Source organism: Lycium barbarum, chromosome 6 (genome assembly GCF_019175385.1).
Source record: "Lycium barbarum isolate Lr01 chromosome 6, ASM1917538v2, whole genome shotgun sequence".
In the NCBI taxonomy this organism is placed as follows: domain Eukaryota; kingdom Viridiplantae; phylum Streptophyta; class Magnoliopsida; order Solanales; family Solanaceae; genus Lycium; species Lycium barbarum.
Window position 1 is genome coordinate 42,316,039 of NC_083342.1, and position 21,592 is coordinate 42,337,630.

Consider the following 21,592-nt stretch of genomic DNA (forward strand, 5'->3'; position numbering starts at 1 on the left):
CGGCCATAACAAGGCTCGGTGTTATACGTACCTGGCCCTACCAAGGCTCAGTGTCATCCGTACCCAGCTATAGTGGTGTGCGCGCGATAGATATCATACCCGGCCATATAAGATCGGTGTTACATAATGGCCATACATAGATATACATGTATACATAAATGTCCATAAGTATCATCAACATCATCATCGTCATCGTTTTCATTACATCTTCCTTTAGAGGATCAACTATCATATAACGGAGGTAATAGCATCGTGAAAATATCGAGGATCATGATCTTTAGTAATTCTAGGGATGGAGTCATTTGGGAGACATTGTGGAACTCATGAGAAGGTATATCGCAATGGAATCATGCCTTAATGAAAGAAGGGTTAGCCTCACATACCTCTGTGTCTTCTTAACTACTTAACGTTCCTCGTCGAAGCTTGGAGAATCTACATTTAGAAGGATTCATACCATGGTTAAGCCTTAATGATACTCTTAATTTCAAACTAGAATAATTCATAATCTAACGAAAATTGGGCAGAATTTCCCCTATTTCATCAACTTCCACCATATTACAAAACAACTCCCAAATAACCATAATAACATCCATCATATCATAATCAAGTACTCACATTCCATTAAGTCTTCAAAATTCATTCTCATATTCAACTTATACTAACAACTTCACACCAACCCATTTCACAATTTCATACAACGCTTCCTCATCACCATTATTACCTTCCATAATAAGATTATATCCATATTATACTAAGAATCATAACTTAAGTTAGCTTACTACTCAAAAATATCATAAAAGCTACATTTAGACTTCACTTTCTACTTCCTTTCCTCATCCAAGTTGTTTTACAACTAAACATGCTTAACAACATGTAATAAACATGAAAACTAACCTTTTATCTCATACGAATGAGCTTTGGAGTAAGATATCAACTTGTGCAAAACCCTAGCCACAATACCCAAGTAAATCTTGAAGTCTACTAACCCTAGTGAGCATTCTATCACATGAACACTTCAATTCTTGCTATTTGATCTTTGTTTTCTCTTGGGTTGGAGTGGAATATTCTTGGAGAAGGATTTGGCGATCGCAAGACTTTTTGAAATGTGGTAAATGAAATAAAAGAACAAGGGTCATCTATTTATACAAAAAAAATAAAAGCTGCCCGATGGACTTATACGGACCATTTATACGGTCCGTATAAGTGGATCGTATAATACCACCATGAAATTACCCCTCTATGTAAGGGTAATGTTATATGGACCGTATAAAGTTATACAGACCGTATAAGTGGTCGTATAACCCATAATTTCCGAAATTGCTCTGGGTGATTCATTTGACTTCCAATCCTCATGGAACCTTCTTGGCACTTATATAGCACTTAATTAACCATACAATAGACCCTATAGCAGCCCCTCAAGACATTACCCAATAAATATTAGCTCAACTATAGCGAAAACTTTTCCGAACACGACTTACATTTCACTTCCTTCAACAAACTAAATTTCACATATTCATATGACTTCAAACTATTATAGTATGCACTTTAATCTATCTAATACTTTCCTTAATCTCGTAAGGATTTCACAATCACCTTAAGCTCACGTTAGCCTACTCACAAGGCAATACTCTGACATTTTCGAGATGTAACAACTTATGTGCCTCACCTACTAGCTTGAGAAAGGTGGAGGACATTTAAGGCCAAGTTGATTTCTTTATTTTCATTTTTCACTCTCTCTGTCCTCAAGAACATCCCAAGGCCATCTCTCTCTTCTCCAAGCTTCACAAGCTGATTTTCTCTCCTTCAAGATTCAAGGTAAGTTAATGCTAAGTTTAAACTGGTGTTCTTCTTCTCTGTTAATCACATGATGCTTGTATTGATACTTCTCTAGTTATATTTATTTAAATGTTACTTTAAGGTGAATTAAAGTAAATAAATCAAAGGGTTTTGGCAGTAAACGTAAGGCTTCACCTCCCCCTTCATTTGTAACCTCGTATGAGCATTCCAGACGTGTTTTTGACTTACAGAATGGTGAACGGAAGCCGTGAGTTCAGGTTTTTCCTATTGTATAGAGAAATTTGGTGCTGTTTTAAATGCTAGAAGTTTGGGGGTATGATTGATCTCGTGAGAGGATCGTGTGAAGTGATTATAAGACAGAGAGGGAGGATGTGGTGATACACCATTTGTTTGAGGACATTGTGAGCTTGACGCTCGTCATGTGCTTAATGTATTTTTAACTTGTTGATTAGCTGGTAATACTATATTTATCATCTTCCTTCATTGTATATTAACGTTCTAATAAGGAGGATTAATTCTTCAAAGTATTCTATGTTGGAATTGAGGTATGTAAGGCTAAATCCTCTTTCGCGACCTAAGGCACGACCTCTCTATCACATTTTTCTCTTATATGAGCTTATGAGGTCTTAAACTACAAATATCAAAAGCTCCCATGTGTTAAACTTTGCTGTCACTTGTTAATGCTCCATTGTGTCGAGCTTTCATGTTTCCTTATACGGTCCATATGCCTCCATTTGAAGTGTACATTAGTCTTTTATTTGAAATAACCATTTGTCTTCATTTGAGATGTCTATTCATGTGTTCGGAGTGAATCACCTATCAAGTATAACGGTAATAATAAATCATGTATAACGAACCTAAGAGATAACATAATGTATTCCCAAAATGCCATGGTACAACTTATGTGTTATATGGCCCCTTTGTGGCTTATTTATTCATGTGTTATATGAAGACGGATGAGTATCCTAGATGCCCCTTGTGGCTCAATCATGTTATGAAGACGGGTGAGTATCCCGAATGCCCTTTGTGTCTCTATTATGTTATGAAGAGGGGTGAGTATCCCGGATGCCCCTTGTGGCTCTATTATGTTATGAAGACGGGTAAGTATCCCGAGGCCCTTGTTCATGTCATTATTTATATATAAACTCTCCCAAAAACTAAAAAAGCATGTAATATACATTGATCCAAAAGCTATAAAGTATCATGGTCCCAAGTGTTATTATACATAATGCAAAAGACATATGTGGTATAAGAATGATAAGACTTGACATGTTGTTCCATAGAATTTTTCCTAGCCTCTAGATATTCTTATTTGACCATATTTCGGTTGTCCCTATTAGGAGCTTCAATATTTTTTGATGTTATGTTGTTTGCCTTATATACAACTACAATGCTATCTGTACTCATATCTTGTTTGCCTAGGCACCTCATCCACATTGCAGGTTCAGAAGCACGGAGTAGCTGACCTTTTTGTTATGCATCTGCTTGTATCAGCTATTGGTTAGTGAGATCCATTTCTAACTGGGGACGAATCGAGACTAGTACTCTTTGGTGTATATGTAGATACCATAGATAGGTCGGGACCCTGTTCTGACAAAATGTCAGTTGTACAATTTTTAGATTCTAGTAGAGGTTTCATAAACACTGTGATGATGTTCATGTGTATTCAATTGTATTGTCAGGTTATGTGTTTCAGTTAGGCTTGGTGGCCCTTATATATTTATGTAAAATTTCCTTTATCAGAGTCTGTCAGTCGTATCATCTGCACATCTGTTTTTAGATTATGTCAACTGCTACGGTCATGTGTATTACAAGTGTCATATGTTACACCTCGGCCATTCGTGTTGTTGAGCTGTGAATACACTAATGTAGGCTTAAGGTGAACATGAATTCTATATGACCTTAAGGAGGGTATTTGGTAGCTTAAAGGTGTATACTACAAGATTTTTGAAGTAATACAAATCGGTGGAACTAAGTTCGTTGAAGGAAGTGAAGTATAAGTTGTGTTTAGGAAGGTTTCGCAATTATCGAGTTAACGATTATTTAGTAATGTCTTTTGAAGGGGTTATAGGGCTCCTTGTATGGTTAATGAGGTGTTAAATAAGTGCCAAGAAGGTTCCGTAAGTATTTGAGATCAAACGAATCGACGAAACGAATTTTGGAAAAGGTGAGTTATGCGACCACTTATACGGTCCGTATAACTTTATACGGTCCATATAATGGTCCGTATAACAGTTACAGTAAAGGGTCATCACTGGTGATATTATACGGTCACTTATATGGACCGTATAAAATTATATGAACCGTATAAGTGCCTGTATAATCTCGTCGGGAAGCTTTATTTTTGGGTTATAAATAAATGACCCAAATTCTTATTTCTCATTTTTTATCTTCTCCGCACCTCTTGAGAACTCTAGAACATTCCACACACCATATTAACACAAATCCAAGGGAAATCAAGGAGTAATTATCAAGAATCAAGAGAATCAAGTGAAGGAAGGCTCACTAGGGTTTGTAGAAATTCCTTTGGTATTGAAGTTGGGTTTTTTCTCTATTGAAGTATCGTCATCCAAGGTTCATTTCCATATGAGCAAAGGTGAGTTTTACATCCATTCAATGTTATTAAAACTATTTGAGTGGTTGAATGACTTGGATGAGGTAAGAAAAGAGAATATGGGCTCAAATATGGAAATAATGACATTTTGAGTAGTAAGTTAACTTGAGTCATGATTCTTAGTATGCTATGAGTACAATTTTGTTATGAATGATACTAAAGGTGTTGAGGAAGTATTATGTGTAAATGAATATGGTGTTGTGTTGTAATTATGGTTGTGAATGACTTTGAAAAGGAGTTTTGAGAATTGACCAAAGTTTAACTTGAAGAAGTCTATTGATTATGATATCATGGGTGTTACTATTGATTTTTGGGAGTTGTTTAGTATATGGAGAAAGTTGTCAAAACAAAGGAAATTCTGCCCAATTTTCGTTAGCTCTTAGTCGCATTAGTTTAGACTTAAGCATATTTCAAATGATCTAATTTAGCACGAATTCTCTTGAATGTAAAGTTGTGAGCTTGGAAGGAGAACGATTAGTCGTTAAGGAGACGTAAAAGGTATGTAAGGCTAGCTCCTTTCTTTCAAAGGCATGACTCCTATACTACGATTTCCTCTCTATATTTCCATGACTTTCTTGCATTTCAAGTGTTGAAAGTTAAAGATTCTTAATAGTTTTTCATAAGATAAAGATAAGATGTGTTCTATAATGGTGACGATGATGATGATCCTACTTCTAGAGATTCCAAAGCCTATGAAGTGATGCTATTACGAGTTTAATGATCTTGTTTCATGATTTTCTTGATTTTATTCATTATTGATGATATCACCTCATGATAAGTTCCTTCAAGGTGAGACTTAGCGATGACGTATGATCCACAATGTAATCGGAGGTTACCGACCTTACGTCACTCTGATAGAGTTACAGCTTTTACTTAAGCTCTCATACATGCTTTATGATATGTATATGTGAGATTACTCCGTACCTAGTTGGCCGGGCAGACACCACTACGCTGGGCGTAACTGGCCGGCTATGATGATAATAACACCGTACCTAGTTGGCCGAGCAGACACCACTAGTGGGCGGCATGAGATGGTTACCCCGGATGTAGGAGGCCCGGGTGCGGGCTCATGATGATCACACCGTACCTATATGGTCGGGAAGTTCATGTATGTATACATGGTATGATGATGTTTTAAATAAAAAATTTAGCATGCATGACTCTGCCTTAAGAGGCAGTTAGTACAAGTTATCTCTTCATCTTATGTTCTCTTATTTCTTTACTATGTTGTTATATATGCCTTACATACGCAGTATATTGTTTGTACTGACATATTTTCTTTTATCGACGTTGCATTCATGCCCACAGGTAGACAGGGAGACGACACAGATGCTTAGAAGCTTTTTTTTTTTCAGGAGATATACAGGAGCACTCCACTACCCTAGAGTTGCCGCTTATCGGTATATTCTTTTGTGTGCCTATTTGGGGCATGGCGGGGTCCTGTCCCGTTCTTATGATTTCAGTACTCCAGTTAGAGGCTTGTAGATACATATGTGTGGGTAGTAGATGTCCCATGCTCTTCTTAGTGTATATCATGTATATCATTTTGTAGCCTCGTGGGCTTATGTACATGTATGTTTTGAGAGATATTCGAAGATCAATTCACAATAAGCTTGTGTTGAGAATGGTGTATGTTCAGATTGAGTTTGATCAATTCCACTAGCATTTTGTTTATGGGTGTGAAGCACGCCACACTTATAAGCAAGAGGCTGCGGGGCATTTAGGAATAATGGTCGTCCTTCTTCTTCGGAGATCGTGCGATAGAGCTTTACTATAAGATTTCTATTTTCCTTACTTGTGTGTTATGATTTCAGCGATGCCAATGAAGAGAAAAGCAACAGCCGCCCAGAAGGGCAAGACTGCCACAGGAAGGCAGATTGAACAGGAGCCACCGATAAATATAGAAGAGGGTGAGTCTCATAATGAGTCTCCATCTCATACATCTCACACTCCACCTATATTAGAGGAGCATGAAGGGGTCTCCACTCTAGCTCCAGTGCCCCGAGTTCCTCCACCGGGTGCTTCGGGCCAACAGATGACCGAGGCTATTCAATTATTGACCCAGCTAGTTGTTGCTCAGGCTCAGCGGCAAAGTGCAGGTCTAGGTGATAGAGCGGTTAGTGCAAGGGCCCGTGATTTTATGAGTTTGAATCCTCCAGAATTTTTCAAGTCAAAGCCGGATGAAGACCCGCAGGGTTTTATAGATGAGATGCTGAGGACGCTAAAAATAATACATGTATCCGATACTGAGTCGGTGGAGTTGGCTTCCTATTGGTTGCGGGATGTAGCCGTTCTATGGTATAATAATTTGATGTCTTCGAGGAAGGAAAATGCACCTCCCCCGGTATGACAAGAATTCATAGATGCTTTCATCCGCCATTATTTGCCACCTGAGGTCCGTCGGGCCCGAGCTGACAGGCTTTTGAATTTAAGGCAAGGAAATATGAGTGCTCGGGAGTATAGTCTCCGTTTTAATTCATTGGCTAGGTATGCTCCGACCATGGTAACCGATATGGGAGACCAGGTACATCGATTTGTGAGTGGCTTAGGGCCACATTTGATCAAAGATTGCTTGACAGCTTCACTCCAGGAAGGGATGGACATTTTCCGTATTCAGGCCCATGCCTAAAATTTAGAAGAGCAGCAACAGCCGAACGGGGGTGAGCGTGATATGGATAGAGGGCATAGTAAGATGGACATACCGGCCGGTGCTAGTAGTGAGTATAGAGGGGGCCAGCGACAACAGTACTCCAGATATTCAGGCCAGTCCGCGACGAGTGCACCTCCTCGATTTGCGGGCAGGATATTTGATCGCCCCATTTATTCTGGACCGGGTCAGAGCTAAAGAGTTTCAGGTTTCCAGTTTGGAGGTGATCCTAGTCAGAGGAGACTACCGGTACCACGATGCATCCAGTGTGGTAGATTACATGTGGGTCAGTGTCGTCGAGGCTCAGATGCTTGTTATGCCTGTGGTCAGACCGGGCATATGATGCGTGATTGTCTGTCGATGAGTAGTAGAGTTGGGGCCTAGCCCACAGGATCAGTAGCTGACTCTTCTTTGTGTGTACGCCCTATAGGGCAGACTCCCCAAACTTCAGCAGGTCATGGCAGGGGCAGAGGGGGAGCATCCAGTTCGAGTGGCCCTCAGCCCCGTATTAATGCATTGGCTGGACGACAGGATCTTGAGCCCTCCCCAAACGTTGTTATAGGTATATTATCCGTATTATCCTATTATGTTTATGCCTTGATTGATCCGGGTTCTACTTTGTCATATATCACTCCTTATATTGTCGGTCGTATTGGGGTGAAACCTGAGCCAATCAAACCTTTTGAGGTGTCTACTCCTGTTGGTGACCCGGTAATAGCTAGACAAGTATATAAAAATTGTGCAGTTGTGGAATGTGATCGTCTGACTGTAGCTGATTTGATTAAGCTGGAAATGTTAGATTTTGATGTGATTATGGGCATGGATTGGTTGGCCTCCTGTTATGCTAATGTGGATTGTAGAACAAAAATGGTTCGATTCCAATTCCCAGGAGAACCAGTGCTTGAATGGAAAGGTAACACAACATCTCCAAGAGGTAGATTTATTTTATATCTGAAAGCGAGGAAGATGAATGCAAAAATGTATATTTATCATTTGGCTCGGGTTCATGACACCGAAGCAAAGCCGCCGACTCTTCAATCCGTCCGGGTAGTAAATGATTTTCTGGATGTATTTCCAGATGAACTTCTAAGTCTTCCACCGGAGCGGGAAATTGATTTTACTATTAATGTGCTACTGGACACCGAACCCATATCTATCCCTCCGTACAGAATGGCTCCTGTAGAATTGAAAGAGTTAAGGCACAGCTAAAGGATTTGCTCGAGAAGGGATTTATTAGACCCGGTTCATCGCCTGGAGAGAACCTGTCTTGTTCGTAAGAAAGAAAGATGGTTCCGTGTGAATATGCATTATAGGCAATTGAACAAGGTGCTGATAAAGAATAAGTATCCGCTTTCGAAATCGATGATTTGTTTGATCAATTACAAGGTGCTAGATAGTTTTCCAAGATAGACCTGAGGTCAGGATATCACCAGCACCAGGTGAGAGCTAGAGAAGAAGATATCCCGAAAACGAATTTCAGAACCAGATATGGTCATTATGAATTTCAGGTATTGTCATTTGGGTTGACTAACGCCCCGACAATATTTATGAATTTGATGAATAATGTATTCAGGCCCCTCCTAGATCTATTTGTAATCGTGTTCATCGATGATATCCTGGTGTATTCTCGATCAGAAGCAGAATATGCAGATCATTTACATACTATCTTTGGAATTCTTCGGACTCAAGAATTATATGCAAAATTTTCAAAATGCGAGTTCTAGTTAAATTCTGTAACTTTTCTGGGCCATATTATCTTGGCTGGCGGCATTCGAGTGGATACTCAGAAAATTGGGGCTGTGAAGACTTGGCCAAGGCGTACAACACCTACAGAGGTCCATAGCTTTTTGGGATTAGCCAGTTATTATAGAAGATTTGTGGAAGGATTTTCTTCTATTTCAGTACCATTGACGAAGCTAACTCATAAATCAGCAAAATTTTAATGGACCGATGCTTGTGAGCGTAGTTTCTAGGAATTGAAAGATAGATTGGCTTTAGCCCTAGTCCTGACACTTCCAGAAGGAACAGAAGGCTATGTTGTTTATTGTGATGCCTCCGGTGTTGGGTTGGGTTGTGTGTTAATGCAGCACGGTAAGGTTATTACCTATGCTTCCAGGCAGTTGCGGAAACACGAGAAGAATTATCCAAGCCATGATCTTGAATTAGCTGTAGTTATTCATGCATTAAAGATATGGAGACATTATTTGTATGTTGTTCATATTGATATTTATATAGATCACAAGAGTCTCCAGTACATTTTCAAGCAGAAGGAATTGAATCTGCGGCAGAGGCGATGGTTAGAGCTATTGAAAGACTATGATGTGAGTATTTTATATCATCCCGAAAAGGCAAATGTGGTGGCCGATGCTCTCAGCCGTAAATCTATGGGCATTCTATGTGATGTTCAACCGGATAAGAAAGAATTAGTCTATGAGCTCCACCAGCTAGCTAGCCTAGGAGTCCGCTTAATGGACTCGAGCAATGCATGAGTTGCTGTTCATAACCCAGCTGTTTCATCTTTAGACATGGAAGTGAAAAGTCGCCAATATGAAGATCCCAAGTTGAGTTACTACAAAGATGCACTTCCCCAGAAGGAAAAGTCACAATTCAAGATTTCTGCAGATGGGATTCTCGAGTATCGAAGCAGACTATGTGTTCCAGATGTTGCAGGATTACGCCACCAAATTCTGGAAGAAGCCTATTACTCCCACTATTCCGTTCATCCAGGAGCGACAAAGATGTACCATGATCTCAAGTCAATGTATTGGTGGGACGGCATGAAGAAAGATATAGCGGAGTTTGTAGCTCAATGCCCAAATTGTCAACAAGTGAAAATTGAGCACCAAAAGCCAGGAGGATTGTTGCAAGCTATGGAAATACCAACCTGGAAATGAGAGGTGATCAACATGGATTTTATTGTAGGGTTGCCCCATTCTCGACGTAGGTATGACTCCATATGGGTGATTGTTGACAAACTCACGAAGTCAGCTCATTATGCAAGGCTGTATCTTAAAGAAATAGTGCGACTTCATGGTGTCCCAGTATCCATTATCACAGACATAGCAGAGCAATTTACTGCTAAATTCTAGAAGTCCTTTCAAGAAGGTTTGGGAACTCAAGTGAGACTCAGCACAACATTTCACCTACAGACGGATGGACAAGCTGAATGCACTGTCCAAACTTTGGAAGATATGTTACGGGCATGTGTATTAGATTTTGGAGGTAATTAGGATGATCATTTGCCGCTTATTAAATTTTCATATAATAACAGCTATCATTCCAGTATCCAGATGGCCCCGTATGAAGCTCTATATAGAAGGAAGTGTAGATCGTCAATTGGATGGTTTGAAGTAGGAGAGACACAACTAATAGGTCTAGAATTGATTCAAAAAGCAGTAGAGAAGATCAAGAAAATCCGAGACCGGTTGTTGACCGCACAGAGTCTCAGAAATATTATGTGGACAATCGTCGACGAGACTTGGAATTCCGAGTTATTGATTGGGTATTTCTGAAAGTGTCGCCAATGAAAGGTGTGATGAGATTTGTCAAGAAGGGGAAGCTTAGTCCCCAGTATATTGGACCTTACAGGATTGTGCGCAAAATAGGCCAAGTGGCTTATGAATTAGATCTACCTTCAGAATTGGAGTCAGCTCACCCAGTTTTTTATGTGTCGATGCTCCGTAAGTGTGTCGGAGATCCTTCCAGAATTGTGCCTATAGATGATGTTCAAGTTACTGAGAAGTTGGCTTATGAAAAGGTACCCATTGCCATACTAGATAGGTAAGTGCGGAAGCTCAGAACCAAAGACGTTGTTACGCCTCCTGTTTTCGTCATAGGAGAACTTATGGTTTCCTAGTTAGCTATGCCTTTGGGATAGAGACCCGTTCTCGAGTTTTGGAGATAGAAAGCGTCTTACCCTGTGTACGAAGGTAGCATCGGATCTTCTTGATAATTTACAAGATTAGAAGTTGAACGAACCGAATCGACGCAACCTGAACTGATTCAGGCTAATCTGCAGACATCAGTCATCATCGACGGGCTGTCGACATGTCAACGGACCGTTGATGTGCGGCGTCGTTATGTTTCCGTAGCCCTGAATCTGCAAGCACAGGTCGACGGAGCAAGTCGACGGACTGTCGACACGTCTACGGGTCGTCGACCCGTTCATCGAACCACATCGCTGGAACTTTTTAGTTCCAAGTATAAATACATGATCTCACGACTTTATTTCTCATTTTCTCTCTTCCTATCAGAGAAACCCCTAGTATATATACTCCTAACATTTTCTATCATTATAGTGGAGATTTGGTAAGGTCCGAGCCCCGTAAACCCGAGCTTGTGAAGAAGAAGGTTGTTTCTAGGGTTTCTTCAAAGTTGTGAAGCATAGGAAGTTGGAGTTGAAGTTGATCCTTGGAATCTCAGACCCCTGAAGGTATGTAAATGATTCTACCCTTGTATTTAAGTTAATTATCAAGAGTTTTAGTGGTTTTAAGTAAAGAGAGGATACTTATGGAAGTGGTAAATGGATAAAGGGTAAGATAGTGACTTAGGGTTATTTTAAGAGATGATTGGGAATGGACTTGAGTATATTTTGACATGTCAGTGTTGTCACCGTTGTTGTGGATATTGTGGTTGATGTTGGATAGAATGTAAAGTTGAAGTGTTGTAAGCTTACAAGGGAAATGTTGTCCATAATTCGTTAAGCTCTATTTGTATTTAAAATGGTTCGTAAACGAGGTAAATAGTATAATTGAGGCCTATGTTGTCTTGATTGTAGACTTACAAGTTCGAAGAATAGAAGTTGGACGATTGGATATATTCTAAGGTATGTTAAGGCTGTCTTTTCTTTCATTTTGGTATGATCCTTATGATACGAACGAACAAACGAATGAGTGAGCTTCCATATCACTCTACTCTTAGAAGCACTGGGAGTACTTCAGTCTTTGATGTTCCTATACCTCGTATGATTTTTCTTTCCGTTCATGGGTCTTGATATTTCTTATGATGACGATGTTAGTTCAAACGTTGTCCATCGGAGGTAATAAGGCTTTATGTTACTCCGAGTGTTCTATGTACACATTTCAGTCATGCATTGAATTCATATACATATGCATATTGACCCATGACCAGAAGACGTTATATACACGTGTATTATATGTATATGGGACATGGGGAAAGATATAGGTGTTATATACGCAATACCACCTAATCAGCTGGTGCACCTTGATGATGATATATGGATCGGGTCGTACGTTCCTCGACACTATTATATGATATATGTATCGGGCGGTACGTTCCTCGGCACTATTATATGATATATAGATCGGGTCATACATTCCTCGGCACTATTATATGGGATATGGATCGGACTGAATGTTCCTCAGCACTATGACCTAAATATATATATACATGAGCACGATTATCATTGAAAGCTTGCATATTATGTGCCCACAGAGGCATTGTCAGTTATACAGATTTATGCAGATGCATACAAATACTAGTTCATACAAATACATGTAGATAGTCATTTCAGCTTATGAGTTTAGATGTTATTCATGATTCTTACATATACACATGTTTTTCTTATGCCTTACATACTCAGTACATTATCTGTACTGACTCCCTGTTGCTTGGGGGGCTGCGTTCATGCCCGTAGGTTCAGGTAGACCGATAGGTGGTCCAGCTCAGTAGGACCTCTATATCCAGCAGTGGTCAGTGCGCTCCATTTGATCCGGAGCTGTAGTCAGTTTTACCCTTTTGAGATGTATATGCATATGGGTATGACGGGGCCCTGTCCCGTCCTTTCTACAGTTTTATTCCAGTAGAGGTCTGTAGGCAGTTGTATGTATTAGTTAGATGATGTAGTCTTGTCGGCTTCTATTCTTTTATGTACAGTATATGTAGCAGCCTAGCCGGCTTGCACTGTTCCCTCAGCATGTATATGTATATATAGATTGAGTCATTTATAGGCCCTTGATATTCAGTATGGTCCAGAGTATAGAGGTGTTTGGTCACTAGCGGTCAGACACTTGTCGCGACTCATCGGTTTGGGTCGTGACAGACGTAGCCTCAGTTAAGGTTCTGTGGAGAAACAATAATAGGGAAGAGATGACTTGGGAAGCAGAAGAAGATATGAAGTCCAGATATCCGTATTTGTTTCCACCCCCAGAAGAGGCTCAGAACGAGACGCCATTGTCCTCAGGTATGTAATGTTTCTTTTGATGCTTTCTTGGTCGTGTGTGGCCATGCTTTCTGTTGTTGTTGTAGCTCGGTGAGGCAATATATTTTGGGTTGCTGTGACAGTATAGTAGTGCCATGTTTCCAGGGAAAACTCTGATGAAATTTTTGTAGAATCCCCGGGAACTTAACATTCAAGGACGAATGTTCCCTAGGGGGGAGGAAGAATGTTACACCTCAGACATTCATGTTGTTGAGCTGTGAATAGACTAATGTAGGCTTAAGGTGAAGATGAAGTCCATATGACCTTAAGGAGGGTATTTGGTAGCTTAAAGGTGTATACTACAAGATTTTTGAAGTGATACAAATCGGTGGAACTAAGTTCGTCGAAGGAAGTGAAGTATAACTTTTGTTTGGGAAGGTTTCGCAATTATCGAGTTAATAATTATTTAGTAATGTCTTGGAAGGAGTTATAGGGCTCCTTGGATGGTTAATGAGGTGTTAAATAAGTGCCAAAAAGGTTCTGTAAGGATTTGAGATCAAACGAATCGACGAAAAGAATTTTGGAAAAGGTGAGTTATAGGACCACTTATACGGTCCATATAACTTTATACGTTCCGTATAACAGTTACAGTGAAGGGTCATCACTGGTGATATTATACGGTCACTTATACGGACCGTATAAAATTATACGGACCGTATGAGTGTCCGAAATAATCTCATCGGGCTGCTTTATTTTTGGGTTATAAATAAATGACTCAAGTTCTTATTTCTCATTTTTCATCTTCTCCACACCTCTCGAGAACTCTCGAACATTCCACACACCATATTAACACAAATCCAAGGGAAATCAAGGAGTAATTATCAAGAATCAAGAGAATCAAGTGAATGAAGGCTCACTAGGGTTTGTAGAAATTCCTTTGGTATTGAAGTTGGGGTTTTTCTCTATTGAAGTATCGTCATCCAAGGTTCATTTCCATATGAACAAAGGTGAGTTTTACATCCATTCAATGTTATTAAAAGTATTTGAGTGGTTGAATGACTTGGATGAGGTAAGAAAATAGAATATGGGCTCAAATATGGAAATAATGACATTTTGAGTAGTAAGTTAACTTGAGTCATGATTCTTAGTATGCTATGAGTATAATTTTGTTATGAATGATACTAAGGGTGTTGAGGAAGTATTATGTGTAAATGAATATGGTGTTGTGTTGTAATTATGGTTATGAAAGACTTTGAAAAGGAGTTTTGAGAATTGACCAATGTTTAACTTGAAGAAGTCTATTGATTATGATATCATGGGTGTTGCTATTGATGTTTGGGAGTTGTTTAGTATATGGAGAAAGTTGTCAAAACAAAGGAAATTCTGCCCAATTTTCGTTAGCTCTTAGTCGCGTTAGTTTAGACTTAAGCATATTTCAAATGATCTAATTTAGCACGAATTCTCTTGAATGTAGAGTTGTGAGCTTGGAAGGAGAACGATTAGTTGTTAAGGAGACGTAAAAGGTATGTAAGGCTAGCCCCTTTCTTTCAAAGGCATGACTCCTATACTACGATTTCCTCTCTATATTTCCATGACCTTCTTGCATTCCAAGTGTTGAAAGTTAAAGATTCTTAAGATCTTTTCATGAGATAAAGATAAGATGTGTTCTATGATGATGATGATGATGATCATACTTCTAGAGATTCCAAAGCCTATGAAGTGATGCTATTTCGAGTTTAATGATCTTGTTTCATGATTTTATTCATTATTGATGATCTCACCTTATGATACTAGTTCCCTCAAGGTGAGACCTAGTGATGACGTATGATCCATAATGTAATCGGAGGTTACTGACCTTACGTCACTCCGAGAGAGTTACAACTTTTACTTGAGCTCTCATGCATGCTTTATGATATGTATATGTGAGATCTTTATATTCTCTAGACTTGTAGCTATGTGTGCTTCCATGTCCTAGACTTGGGAGCATGCATGAAATTCCGCTTTCTAATTCTGGACACATGCTTTGCTCTGCTCGGGTGCATGGAATCTCAAATAGGACAACTTTCTGTAAAATGCTCATAATATTTTGTTAGAATGTCCAGATGACGAACAATTTGAAATGTTAGAAACTAGTCTTCATGGAATTTAAGTTGACACCTTGTTCATAGTCAAACTCATTATACATTAGGAGTTATAAATTAAGTTAGGACATGTGTGCTATGGTCATCTTCTTCTTAAAACATTTTCAACTTGTTTCAAACTACCTCTCCCCTCTTATAAACAACCATTCAACCTTCCAAATATAAGATTTAGGTGTTATACACCTTCACAACTTTCTGAACACCCTTATGCCTAACTTAGAGACTGAGTGAGAACGTAATACCTAGCGAAAATTTTCTGGGACCTTGCATTTTTTTTTTCTCAACAACTTGATAGGTTCAACCTTTAATTTTTTTTTTGGAACCCACAGCCGCTACCCTTCGGGTGCGCACTGGTAACCTGCTCATTGTGCAATAGAGCTTGCAAACCACACAGGAGATATAAACCGCACTAGGAAAGCCCGGTGCGACGAGCTCTGACTGAGAAAGCTGTTGGCAAGGGGAATCGATCCCAGGTCTCCCATGTGGGAAACCGCTTGCCCAACCAACTCAGATCAGCCAACCGTTGTGGTTCAACCTTTAAAATTGTTAACATTGAACTCATTATACTTCTACAGTTTATATATATTCATTGCTTATGTGTCGTGTCAATATTGAGTTCGGTTGAATCTGTGGCACAAAGGTTACATCTGCCACTATGTATATGATTCTTGTTACACAATATGAAACTATGACCAAAAAGTCGATTATCATCACTAAAAGGATAGTCAAATAGTGAAGAGAGGTTACCATTTAAATCACAAGGCATTTGCTCGAATATTAGTAGGCCCACAATACTAACTTTTATCAATCGGACCTTTCCTACCTCCTGTTAATGCGTTAGTGTAAAAAAAAAAAAAAAAATCTAAAGTTATGACTTAATAATAGGAGAGTCTGCAACATCATTGAACCCGACTTAGGTCGTATTGTAACAGCACTCCTTATAGGATAATTTCTATATCCGCGTTTGTTTTCCAGTGACCTTCCCAATGATATTTATAATTTCCTCTAACATATACACATAAAATTTGACATAGACCACATTAAGGGCTTACTGCAAACATTCTCAAAGATCGAATTTCTTTTAACTATTTGCGACTGACAATTAATAATGTTTTTAAGAAGCAGAGAGCATCTCATTAGTCTTGATTCCATGCTTTAATTGTGATTATTTAGATTTTATACAGTAGTCGGTCAATTCAGTTATATCTTCCATAGAATCCAATAACACATTTTATTAGATAATTCTGTTTTGGTCAAAATATCATTTGGTAAGGTAACAACCCTCACTAAAATCTACGAAATTTTATTGGCCCAAGAGATCCTTGAGAATGATTATCCCACCAATAATTTCCATAAAATAATAAAGTTCATTAGGATATTTACCGTTGAATTATTTTGATGTGGTAGCTAGTTTAGTTTTTGGAATTTTCAAAGAAGAGTTCGTAACAACCTCAGTTACAAAGACCCGTGAAACAGAGGGAGAAGAAGAAGCAATTCTGATAAAAGGGAATTTCTAGATGTGACGTATTACTTTACAAACAAAAAAAATGAATTATAGCTTTCTACTGCATAAACCCATCTTTTTCACTTTTATGCAGTGGCGGAGCCACACCCATTGAAGGGTGTTCATATGAACACCCTTCGTCGGAAAAAATTATCGAATGTCTATATTAAATATAGAATTTTGTGGATATATACTAGTAATGAACAACCTTGACATAGAAACGAAAGATAGCCTAGCGGCTAAGGGTGTGCAAACTATCGCTCACACATCCCCTGTCCTAAAATATGAACACCCTTCGTCGGAATCCTGGCTCCGCCCCTGCTTTTATGTAGTCTAAATTGGTTTTAGTATCAAGCTGACCATTTTCTATACTCGATTTGAAAATTTTAAAGTTTAGGAAATAATAATAAAGACTTATGTTATTTTCGAGTTCTAGACTTCTAGTATGTCTGTATCTAAGATTTACTTATCACATGTAAAAATAGCAAAATTGATTTTTTTGGGGAAAGATCACGGATGTCCCCTCAAAAAAAAAAAAAAAAAAAAACTGCCCATACCCCCATAAAAAATTAAAAATATTTACCCGAGATGCCCCCAGTGACCCCAATTATGATACCAAAATGGTATATCGAGATGGTATATAAATATACCGAGATGGTATCATGGAAGATGCTTCAGTCCTTCTCTTAGTCCTCCATGATACCATCATGGTATATAAATATACTGAGATTGTATTATGAATTATCATGTTCGTATACCGTGATGGTATCATGAAAAACTGCTTCAGTCCTTTAATGAAACACTCCTCTATGATACCATCGTCTTATATATATATATACCGTGATGGTATCATGAAGGACTGCTTCAGTCCTTCAATGAAACACTCCTCAGAACCATGATACCATCATGGTATATAAATATACTGAGATGGTATCATGGAGGACTGTTTCAGTCCTTCTCATAGTCTTCCATGATACCATCATGCTATATAAATATACTGCGATGGTCTCATGAAGAGGAAGGATTTGGCCGAGGGGTATGCCGTGTAAATACTTATAGCCAGTGGGGGTAGAAGTGAAAATAGTTTGGGAGGGGGCATGGGCGAGTAAATATTTCGTATTTTGGTGGCAATTAGTGATATTTTTTTATACAGTTATTATTAAGGAAAATGTGGAAATTAAGGCGACAGTAAAATGCAAATTGAACAAGCCAAAGGCTATAGAGAAGAGTATTTACACAATCTTAAGACCAAATTTCCTCACAAATTAAGAAAATAAGGGGTTGTTTGGTTTGCAAGCATGTTATAATGGAATTGTGTTGTCAGGATTACAAGACGAGGATTAATAGTGACTGAATTATTTTGGTGGATATACATTTTGATAGATGTTTCATTCATTTGATTAAAACATACAAGCTATAATATAAAACATGTGTATGGTTAAACAATAGATAAATTTGGATAAATTTATTTTCAATTTTAACCTTGATCATTTTAAAATTTGAAAGAGTGGAGAAGGACACTTTTATCATTTGCGGGGTTTATCTCGGATTAGCTATTTCTGAATTTTTATCCCACATAGAATGTAATATAAAAATAATATTAAAATTATGGCATAACTAATCAGGAATTGCTTACAGCGGAAACAAAATCCAACCAAATACGAGATTAAATAATCCCCATTATATTTTGGGATTATTATATCTTCTCTCTTAAACCAAACGATGCCTAAGAACGAACAAATATCGCGATTATAATATATAAATTATAAGCATGTAAACCTCCGCCACTATTTTCATTTTCCAGCTCTAATATAAATCAGAATGTACTTAAACAACATATTCTTTCTTTTGTTTGGGAATAACTAAATAACATATGGTTGGCGATCAGAAATGTGATCTAATTTTCTTAATAAGATTACATTTAATTAGCAGATACTGTTCCAACTGAATCCATTTAGATATAGTAAATGGTATAATGGAACCCTTATTGCAATTATATAAGTTTTTTTCCCTTTCAACTATATAAGTTTCCTCAACCATAGAAGACGTTCTAAACGTCAACAAACCACCACATTAGCGTTTCATAATATCTATTAGTCAACTGTTTGGTTGATGATTGAGCCATTCTTGATAGGCATAATTCTAACTAACAATTAGTTGATTAGTTGATCAAATACCAGGGAATTATGCTCTTCTTCTCATTTTATTTGTGGGGGTAGGGGTGAGGGGTCATTGAGGTTGACAAGCAAATAAGGATTAAGTTATTTGTAGTATAATAATGTTACTTTTTTTTTTAATTATTAGTGTAGCTTCATTTATTGTAACAGGTTGGTGATTTAAATTATACTAATATATATATATATATATATATATATATATATATATATATATATATATATATATATATATATATAATTTAAACTCATAAAAGAGATAGGAACTACCTTAAACTTGGGCATAAAAGGCCATTGAGTCCCACCCGCAAGGGTGGCTCAGTTGGTTGAGCACGAGGCTTTCATAATGGAGGTCTCAAGTTCGAAACCCCCTGCCTACAACAGCAGGGGATCTGCCTTCTGGGTCGAGCTCGCGCACGGGGCCTGTCTAGTGCGGGTTATCTCTTATGTGTGGTTTGCGAGCTATCACACAGGAGCGGGGTTCACCCCGTGCACACCCGAAAGATAGCGATTGCGGGTTTCCTTATTATTAAAAAAAAAAAGAAAAAGGCCATTGAGTCCCTCTAAAGTTTAGATCCATGTTAACTGTATTTCATTTTGTGAGAGACACGAAATAAAAAGAGGAGAAGTGGGGTTTCTCAAGGCATTTTCACATATTGGCATCCATACATCCATCTCCACATGATAAAGAATGACATCTTTGGAAAAGGATCCTTCAATCTAAATTCCCTAATTCTCTCACTTTAGGTGACACAAAATCTTCGACATGTACAACTTCTTTTCTTTTAGGGCTACTCTTGACATATTTGCCCTATCATGAATTTTCAAAAACCCTAAATATATATACTTTTCAAGTTTCACAAAGTTGAGTTCCTGCCAGCCATCATTTTGTTGGAAGAAAAAGCAATCTTCCACATAAGTGAAAGCTAAGCCAAGAATTGGAATGTAGTGAAACAGTATAGTATTTACATTTTTTTTTATCAGAAGTTTCGAATTTAAGTCGTAATATCTCCTTTTTAATAGAGAGCATTAAAGGACATTCTGCAATGGGAATTGGATTTGGGACACCATAGTTAATTGAAAGGTTAAAAAGCCAAGTGGCAAGAATGCACACGTCCTGTAGTTCTCTTCACCAATCAAAGGGGATTCAGATTTTTTTTTGTCAAAGACAATAGGTAGTGCTAAATCAACTACTTCTTTGTTATAATAAATTCACATATGAACTAAGTATAAATTAATGTTTTCAATTTTTTTTTACTATATCTATAATTTTAGGCAAAAAAAAAAAGTAAAAAAGAAAAGGAAAAAAAGAGAAAAAAAAAAACGAAGTAGGAGTAATAATTATATTCTTGCCCACCCTAAAAGTGTCGAACTTAAGTACTCTAAAGCAAAAGAAAGGTTGAAAACACTATGATGACGCCTTGTCGGCCAATATTCCACCATTGTGTAAAAATTCTAAGTTAATTTAGTCTAATCCCATCATTATTTTGTTTAATTTGGCTCATCTCAGAGAAACATATTGTCCATATATTTGGATATTTTATTATCATACCTTTTTAGCTGAAAGTATGAATAAAAATGTAAGACTTACATAAAACTTTTCAAAAGCGCCATTAATATCTCTTAAGGTTTAAAATCTTAAACTTATTTAGTTAGAGGGGCCAAATACCTTCGAATTGAGACTTTTGGCTTTCTTCAAGGGCTAAAGATTGGTACTGTGAGTCTGTCACCACTGACCACCTATATTCGTTTTTTCTTTTCCTCTTTATATCTATAAAATCGCAATACATTGAGTGAAAAATTCCGGAGATCAAAAGACAAAATAAAATATTAGGATGTTCAAAATCGGGTCACGCAGCATTTAGTCCAGCATCTTTTAATTCCTAATGGACAAACGGAGAAATTAATTAAATTTCAGAATGAATCTTTGAGGACAAATCTTTCTGATGTTCATTAAATAATTGTCGATTAGAGTCTTATATCGAATAAATTAGATTTAATATTTCGTCCTCTAAATTTCATTTTCACAAAAAAAAAAAAAAAAAAAAAAAAAAGGTTACTTGTACTTTGGTTTGAAATAGAAATTAGAAATTGACTTTCAAAGAGTGACATGTAAGACTATTAACTTTTGTTTTTTCCTTTGACAAAGAAATGAGAAAACAGTTTTTGCTTGCTCATTATATGTAACCACACACAATTTAGTCCATGTCAAAAAAGCGTTGTTGCGTTATCGGATAAAAAGCTCTTGGCACATTTTCAAATGATAAGACAAACAACATTGCCAACGTAGTACAAATGACCAACAAAATATCGCCCTTTATTAATTACTTAATATATAACTCTGTCATATTACTTTAAACTTTTCTTTCGATGAAATAAATCAAACAAAAGCTATGAGTTTGAGTGGGAATTGAAACAAGGATTTTGCAATAGCATTATAGTGAACATATTGGGTGCACGAGTGGCTCCTATCAACGTGAGACACTTTCTATTATTAATGTTTCTTGCAATTTGGCCATTAATTTTCTGACATTTCTCCATATATGAGGTTGATA